Source organism: Mus pahari, chromosome X (assembly GCF_900095145.1).
Source record: "Mus pahari chromosome X, PAHARI_EIJ_v1.1, whole genome shotgun sequence".
NCBI lineage: Eukaryota > Metazoa > Chordata > Mammalia > Rodentia > Muridae > Mus > Mus pahari.
The window spans coordinates 87,807,060-87,816,357 of record NC_034613.1 but is presented as its reverse complement, the minus strand read 5'-3'; the positions used below and the strand labels follow the sequence as shown (position 1 = coordinate 87,816,357).

Below are 9,298 nucleotides of genomic sequence, written 5' to 3'. Positions count from 1 at the left end.
AGGAGGGGGGGCAGTCTAAGAGCCATACATAGTTGAAAACACCAAGTAAATAGTGTTTTCTAGATACACCAGGGCAGATACACATACAAACTTGTCTGATTTTTCTTAGAGATGTCACAAATACAGACTGGAGAAAAGACAACATCTTCAACAACTAGAGCTGGGAAAACCAAGTATCTGCATGCCTAATAATGACACGAAATCTTTATTTTTTGCCCTTCAAGAGTATCAACTCCAAATGGATCAAAGACCTCATTATAAAGATTTGAAACTGAATAAAACTTAAAGGGGAGACATTTCTGAATTAAGACTTTAATCACTTAGAACTACAGCTAATAATTATCCAATGGAATCTGTAAAACTAAAAAGCAAAGGAAATTGTCAGTCGAATGAAGAGGCAGCCTAGAGAATGGAAGGAATTCTTTGCTAGCTCTATACCCTATAGAATTAGTATCTAGAATATACAAAGAACTCAAGAAAACAAAAAGCAAGCCGGACGGTGGTGGTGCACGCCTCGAATACCAGCACTTAGGAGGCAGAGGTAGGCAGATTTCTGAGTTTGAGGCCAGCCTGGTCTACAAAGTGAGTTCCAGGACAGCCAGAGCTACAGAGAAACCCTGTCTCGAAAAACCAAACCAAAAAAAAAAAAAAGCATAACTTAAAAATTGCCATGTAACTGAACAGAGTTCTCAAAACAAGAAATATGAATAGATAACAACATTTTGTTATTAACTATAACAATTAATTATTAACTCTAAGAGAAACACAAATTAAAGCTACTTTGAAATTTCATCTCATCCCAGTCAGAATGGCTATCACAGAAAAAGCCAAATGAAAATTGGTGTGACGGTTTCTTTAAAAGCTAAAAATGAGCCAGGCGGTGGTGGTGCACGCCTTTAATCCCAGCACTTGGGAAGCAGAGGCAGGNGGATTTCTGAGTTCAAGGCCAACCTGGTCTACAAAGTGAGTTCCAGGACAGCCAGAGCTACATAGAGAAAACCTGTCTCAAACAAACAAACAAACAAACAAAAAAGCTAAAAATGAAATTACCATATGATCCAGCATATTCCTAGGCATATACCTAAAGGATGCCACATCCTACCCCAGAGACAATTGTATGTCCACATTCATTGCTGCTCAATTCACAATAGCTAGAAAATGGGAGCAGCCTAGATGTTTACCTTTGATGAACAGATAGTGAAAATATAGCACACACTGGAATTTTACTCAACTGTAAAAAATGAAATTATAAATTTTGGGGGAAAATTGATATAACTGGAAAACATTATACTAAGTAATATAAGCTTAGGCCCAACAATACAGATGCTTCATGTTCTCTCTCATATGTGAATCCTAGCTTCAAATTGTTTGGATTTGTGTCTTTAATTTTAAATAGCGTTAGAAGGCAGAAGCTAGAAAGGGTCCATGAGCTAGAAAGGGGAAGAGGCCTAAGGGGTAGAACACATGTGATAGGAAAGTGGGATACTGCGGGTTCAAGGTTTAAGTGGGGATGGGAGCAATGAGACAAGGAAGAGCAGGAGGCAGAACTGGGTAAACTCAAGCTAAGGATGTATGAAAAACCCAATGGGAAACCACTACATTGTAAGCTAATTCAAATATATAATTTAAGTTGGGCTTGATGGAACACACCTTTATCCCCAGTTAGAGTCTAGCCTGGTCTACAGAGGAAGTTCCAGGACAGCCAAGTTCTACACAGAGGAACCCTGTGTCAAAAAAAATATATATATATATTTTAAAATAATAGTGTTATGGTTTAGATATGACATGCCTATGTTAGGCAGAGTTCTCTAGAGTAACAGAATTGACAAAATGATTACATATGAATATATGTAAATTAATATGGATTAATAATTAATGGATTAAAAATTTGATGGCTTTATTTGAAGTAGGAGAATCCTTTGGAAGCCAGCCATATTTAGAGGTAGGTTGCTGGGGTCTTGTTCTTGGGGACTATACATTGTCATCCTTTTTCCTGACCCCCCCCCCCCGAACACAAGCGTCCTGACTGCTATTGGGTAAGCAGCTCTGCTCTTCAGCTCTCTCCCACTACAATGCTCCGGCACACCACAGCCCAGAAACAATAGAGCTAGCCACTAGTGCAGGGAGCTTCGAAAATCATAAAGCAAAATCAGTCTTCCATCCTGTAAAGGATTTAAGGTATCTGTCACAAGAAAATAAAATCACTGGCAAGCACAAATGTGTACTAAGCTATGCTTAGATGTAGCAAGTTCTGCTGTATTATTGCATAGTAAGGTGACTACTGACAACTTTTGTGTGGTATATCTCAGCAACTGAAAGAGGACTTCATTCCTGGTTCCTGCAAAGAAGGAAGCCTGAGATAACTGACAAAAATAGCAAGTGTCAGGTTGCCTGGCTTGAGTGACAACACAATGTTTGGGAAGGTCATCTGCAAGGAATTTGCAAGCAAAATCGGTTTCTGGGGATGTTTTGAGTGTCATGCTTTCCAAGGGCTTTCTCTTCAAGTGCAAGCACTTTTTTCTGGTGATACCCAAGAAACACAGACTAGATTCCTGACATTGCAGAAGATGCTGATGAAAGTCTTCTTGGACAACTAATGATTACTGCTGAGAAATGTGTATTGATCTGGGCCTGAAGATGGTTATCAAATGGTAGTGAATAAAAGTTCAGATCGAGGACAGTACATCTGTCATGTTCATGCCCATGTTATTGGAGGTCTGTGATGAACTGGGCTCCTGGGGAACTGTGTTTTCAAGGCAGTTTTCCCTTCTCTAGGCAGTGATCAACTTTTCAACTTCGAGTGTATTAAATAACAGATTTGTTTTTGTCTCTGTAGGGAGATACTGAGGGAATAATTTTGAAAACATTCACACTAAAAAATTGTCATGTGTATTTGAAAAAGCTAAAGAAAAGGATTTTGAATATTTTCATTATGAGAAAATTATTTGAATAAATCAGTATTTCTAATCTGATTCACATATTACAAAATGTATATATGTATTGAAAAGCTCATGGTACCTTATTAATATGTATAACCTTTGTTTTGCATATCAGTTTAAATTTTTAATAACAAACAAAAATTGCTAAGAGAGACTTTTAAGTTTTCCCACCATTGAAGCGCCAGGGTGAGGGGATACCCAGGTGGGCCCCACCTGCTCAAAGGAGAAGGGGAGGAGAGAGGGAGGAAGGAGGGGGTAAGGGGTGACCAGGAGGGAGACAGTGATCAGGATGTAAAGTGAATAAGTAAATAAATGAATACATTTTTTTAAAAAGATGTCTTACACTAATACATATGTCAATTAACTCGATTTAGCAATTCCACAGGGTGTACAGAATATGATATTATACATAATGTGTACAATATTTGCATTTAAAAAGTAAAATGTAGGGGCTGGAGAGACTCTCCAGCAGTTAAGGGCACTTACTGCTCTTTTGGAGATAAGGGTTTAGGTCCTAGTACCCACATCCATTTCCAAGGGGTCTGATGCCCTCTTATGGCCTCTGAGGAGTCCTGCATGCATATGTGCACAAAAATTCACACAAATTCATATACATACACAATAAAAAAATAGGAACTAGAGATAGCCCTATGGTTAAGAGGACTGGCTGCTCTTCCAGTGGACTGATGTTCAAGCACCCACATGGTAGCTCACAACTGTCTGTAATTACAATTGCAGGGAATCTGTTGATCTCTTTGGTCCCTGCAGGCACTGTGTGCATACATGATGCACAGACATACATGCAGGCAAAACATCTAAGCACATAAAATAATTTTAAATTAAAAAATAAATATTCAAGGGGCTGGCGAGATGGCTCAGTGGGTAAGAGCACTGACTGCTCTTCTGAAGGTCCTGAGTTCAAATCCCACAATCACATGGTGGCTCACAACCACCCGTAATGAGATCTGACACCCTCTTCTGGTACATCTGAAGTCAGCTACAGTGTGCTTATGTATAATAATAAATAAATCTTTGGGCCGGAGCTAGCAGGGACTGAGCAAGTGGGGCAGACCGGAGCAAGCAGAGGTCCCAACATTCAACTCCCAACAACCACATGAAGGCTCACAACCATCTGTACAGCTATAGTGTACTCATATGCATAAAATAAATAAATAAATCTTTTTTAAAAATAAATATTCAAAATAAAAATATGCTACGCATGGTAGTGTATGCCTTTCAGTTCAGGATTCAGGAGAGACGCAAGCAGCTAGGTCTCCTGAATTCCAGGCCAAGCAGGCAAGCTACACTGTGAGTCCCTGTCTTTTTTTTATTTTTATTTTTTTGACTTTTCAGGGTTTTTAATATTCACATGCAGAGGTCTGGTTCATTTCAGCTCCTTCACTGCCAAAGCCCGGGGTAGGGACTGCTTCAGCTTCTCTGCCTTCTCCTTGTCTGTGATAACCAGGGTGTAAAGGTACCTGCTGCAGCGAACCTTGAACTTCACATTATCCTTGTTCTTCTTGATCATGACAGACTTGGTATCCTTCCGCCGGACTGTGAGCAGAAAGTCTTTGATTTCCTCAATTTTCTGAGGCATGTCGATGCGGGCTTGGTTCTGGTGTCCGCACCTGCCCAACACACTCACAGGGCATGAGTCCCTGTCTTTAAAAAAGGTAGAATATGGTGGCTGTGGTGGCTCTAATCCAAGCACTCAGAAAGCTGAATCAAGAGGATCACCATATGTTTGAGGTTCAAGGCAAGGCTAGGCTACAGAGTGAGATTCCGGCTAGTCTGGATAACAGAGTGAAGCCCTGTCAACAACAACAGCAAAAACAAAAAAAGTAAAAAATAAAATAATTTCTTTGTCCAAAAATATTGGTGTGAGGGACCAGAGAGTTACCTCGGTGGTTAAGAGCACTTGTTGCTCTTACAGAGGATCTAAGTTTGATTCCCAGCACCCACATGGCTGCTCAGAACTGTCACTCTGGTTCCAGAGAATCCAAAGCCTTCTTCTGACCTCTGAAGGCACCAGGCATTCATGGGGTCAACAAACATGTAGGCAAAACATCCATACACACAAAATAAAAATAAATAAAACTAAAAATATTTGTAAATGTCTGAGGTTCCCATATTGGTGTAGAAATTCTGCTTTTAAGTATTTATTTTTAAAAAAGCAAAGTTTCTGGGCTAAAGAAATGACTCCGAGGTTAAGAGCACTTGCTGATCTTCCAGAGGACCTGAGTTTGGTTCCCAGTACTCACACAGCAGCTCACAAACACCTGTAACAATTCCAGGGGATTCAGCACCCTCTTCTGGCCTGCAAAGGAACCTGAACACATGTAACATACATACAGAAAGATATAACACAAATATTAAAATGAAGATAAAGGTAAATGTTTTAAAAACAGAGCTTCAAAGTGTTATTAGTTGTTCGTATAGCAAGTTTCCAATAGCATTCTCTGAGAGAGCCGAAAGAGGAAAGCAAGCGAAATATCCACAAGTGAGGAAGGAAACAAAATGCGATCTATTCTTTGTCTTAAGATAAAATTTTATTTGTACTTAAGAAGGAATTTCTTACATATCCCATAAACATGGAGAGATCTTGAGGACATGACGATAGGGATCTAGTCTCTCAAAACATCAAATACTAAGGCTGGAGAAATTGTTCTGTGGTTAAGGGCACTTGCTGTGCGGTCATAAGGACTGGAATTTGGATCCCAGTAAGTATGCCACAAGGCAGGCATCCCGAAGATGCCTGTATCTCCAGCTCCAAGGGATACGGTCCCCTCGTGCCTCCCATGTACACATAGGCATGCATATCTACACACGTGACAAATGCATACCCACCTAAAATTTTAAACAGTAAAATGTTGCATGCTTTTACTTGGATGAAGGATCCCAAAGAGTCAAACTCAGAGGAACAGAAGAGAGGATGGTGGTTTCCAGAAGCTAGAGGCAGAGGAATGTGGGAGTTCATTTTTAAGGGTTACACATTATTTTTCTCTTATTGAAAATAGCATTATTTTCCTCATGTGATGTATCCTGATTGCTGTTTGCCCTTCCTCTACTTCTCCCATCCAGATCCCATCTATTCACAAATGTCTACTTATGCTCTTCATTAATTTTGTTACACTCCGCTCTTAGCAATACAATGCTGTGGACACCAATTTCTCAGCAGGTGTCAATATCTTAGATTAGACCAGTGGCATTTAACCTACCAGTTGCAACATTCTTGACTTCTCACAGGGGTCGCTTAAGAAACAATATTTTACATTATGACTCATAACTAGCAAAATCACAGTTATGAAATGGCAAAGGAAATAATTTTATGGTTGGACATCACCAAAACATGAGGAGCTGTATTAAAGGGTCATAGACTTGGGAAGGCTAAGGACAGCTGGATTAGTCACTCAGAGGACACTATATCTTTCAGTAAGGTTCAGATCATGTTTGTAAAGAAGCTGAGAGAAACCCGGGCTCCCAGTCCCAGGGGAATGTTGCTGGGCACCCCCATCAGGGGCAGGCACACAGCTCAGCCACCTTCCAAGGCCCTCACTGAGCTGAGTTGTAGCAGGAGGCAGGCCAGAGCTTGGGTATTCTCCAGGGCACACCCTCTCCTGGCTGAGGAGGAGACTGAGAAAGAGTCAGGGGTGCAAGAAAGGGAACATCCCTACCTCCTCCTTTCTAGTGGGGCCCAATTTTATTTGTCAGAACTGAGCCTAGGAACCTGCCACCTCCTAACCCTAGAGGCACCAGGATCGGCAACACACTATTGGGCAGCAGTAGGCCTGGATGAAGAGGAAGAAGGTTTTGTGCATGAATGCAGCTGCACTGGTGACAATGGCCCTGAGCATGCAAGAATAGCAGTGCCTGGTGTGGGAATGCACCACAACCAGGCCTGACTGACTTGTGCAAGCTGCCAAAAACCCAGCTGCAGAGTCTGCCAGACTTCACTCAGCTCTTAGGCCTGGCAGACTTAGCCAATGTGGCTCAGAATGAGAGCCACATCCTGAGGAACTGAGAACATCCATCCTCTCAGGGAGAGGCTCCAAGTAGATGAGGGTTTGAGTCCCCGCTGTCCATTCAGGCTCTGAGGTCTACGATGGTCCTACTATATGTATTATGTGCTGTCTCCCTAAAGTGCAACCTATGGGGCCCAGAGGGGACACCCTGAGGCTGTGGGGCAGAGTATGGCCAGGCCGTACCCACTCTCAACTTGCAGTGTGCATTCTCACTGCACACATGCCTCCTGGACAGCTCCTGGGAGAGCTACTGCTTCAAAGATAAGTACCAGCCAGCTAATCTGAGAAATGAAGCTTACATATCACTCTCTTACCAAGAAGAATCTTGAAACTCTTTTATTTTCGTTGTGTCTAAGTAGTTTGTCTGCATGTGTGTCTATAGACCATGTGTGTTGTGTGCCTAGTGCTGGAAGAGTCCAGAAAAGGGTTTCTGATTCCCCTGGAACTGGAGTTATAAACAGATGTGAGCTGAATGGGGGTTCTGGGACTCAAAGCCAGGCCTTCTGGAATAGCAACCACTCCTTTTAACGACTGAGCCATCTTCAGGACCTCAGGGCAGATTTTCTGAGAGTATACCCGAGGCCAGGATCCACAGGCTACTTGGACAACTATTTTTTGAGAGCCCTGATCTTTTGTGACTTGCACTTCCAAATACTCCGTGTCTTCCTGTGGTATAAGATTCAAAAAACCACCTTGGGTGAAAGGTTAAAACCAACCTAGCCCACTGGTCACTGCATGTGTGACATGCTGAGGTCTCAGCTCATGCTGACAGTCACTGAATCACAACTTTCCACACCAAGTATAATCAGAGATTAACAGCACGCACAGCCAGGGCAAGGGATAGACTCCATGGCCCCATTTGATTTGGCATCACCAGCCTCCTACATGAAAGGTGAAAAGCCCCACCTCTCAGGATTGGGGGCTGGCAGAACCCACACCTGCTCATCCCTCAATCTCAGATCCTGCCTGGCACTTGATCCCAGCTGGAGGCTGGAAGCCATCCATTCTGCCAGGATGTGGAGCCCTGGAGCTAGTAGGGTAGATGGACCTGGGACATACAAGAACCACGTTTGGAAACATTTGTGACACGTGGGAAGGGTGAGGAGGGTCCTGTAGAAGACCATCCACACATGTGTGGACACATCACCTTCAAAACCAGATGCAGCTTTCCACACTACCTGGGGACGGGTCCATGCAGCATTGTTCTTGGTTCCCATCTTAACTTAAAGGGAAGCTTACACAATGCATGGAGCACTTCATGTCCTGCAGAAGAAGAAGGAGGATGTCCTTAAATTCCTTGTGGCAGGAACCCACTTAGGTGGCACCGACCTTGACTCTCAGAAGGAGAAGTACATCTACAAAAGGAAAAGGGACGGTATCTACATCATAAATCTGAAGGGGACCTGGGAGAGGCTGTTGCTTGCAGCTCTAGCTATTGTTGCCATTGAGAACCCTGATGATGTCAGCTTCATGTCCTCCAGGAACACTGGCCAGCAAGTTGTGCTGAAGGTTGCTGCTGCCACAGGAGCCACTCCAATTGCTGGTGGCTTCACACCTGGGACCTTCACTAACCAGATCCAAGCAGCCTTCAGGGAGCAACGGCTTCTAGTGGTGACCGATCCTAGGGCTGACCACCAGCCAGCCACTCACAGAGGCCTCTTATGTCAACCTGCCCAGCATTGCTCTGTGTAACACAGATTCTCCGCTGTGCTATGTGGACACTGCAGTCCCATGCAACAAGGGAGCTCACCCAGTGGGTCTGATGTGGTGGATGCTGGCCTAGGAAGAATCCCGCATGCGAGGTACTATCCCCCATGAGCACCCATGGGAGGTTATGCCTGATATTTACTTCCACAGAGACCCAGAGGAGATTGAGAAGGAGGAGCAGGCTGCTGCTGAAAGGCTGTGACCATGGAGGAATTCCAGGGTGAATGGACCACACCGGCTCCTGAGGTCACTGCTGCTCAGTCTGAGGTGGCAGACTGGTCTGAGGCTGTGCAGGTACCCTCTGTGCCCATCCAGCAGTTCCCCACAGAAGACTGGAGTGCCCAGCCAGCCACTGGGGACTGGTCAGCAGCTCCCATAGCGCAGGCCACTGAGGGGTTGGAGCCACCACTGAGTGGTCCTGAGCTCCTCTGCTCAGGAGACACCTGAACAAAGGGAAAAAGGTGGAAGGAAAATAAAGTTCCTAGAAGCAAAAGTTCCTAGGAAAAAATGAAGTTCCTAGAAGAAATAAAAACCCAGATGCACAGGCTAGCATGATGGTTCAAGCCTGAAAACCTGAGTTCACACTTTGGAATCCCACTTAAAAAATCTGGCTGGACAGATGGCTCAGAC

General features: G+C 43.5%; 2 pseudogenes; one reads left to right on the top strand and one right to left on the bottom strand.

The window, feature by feature from the left end:
• Nucleotides 1-4,323: 4,323 nt before the first annotated feature.
• LOC110314196 lies at nucleotides 4,324-4,536 on the bottom strand (annotated as a pseudogene).
• Nucleotides 4,537-8,203: 3,667 nt separating this feature from the next.
• On the top strand, nucleotides 8,204-9,090 carry LOC110313899 (annotated as a pseudogene).
• Nucleotides 9,091-9,298: the final 208 nt, after the last annotated feature.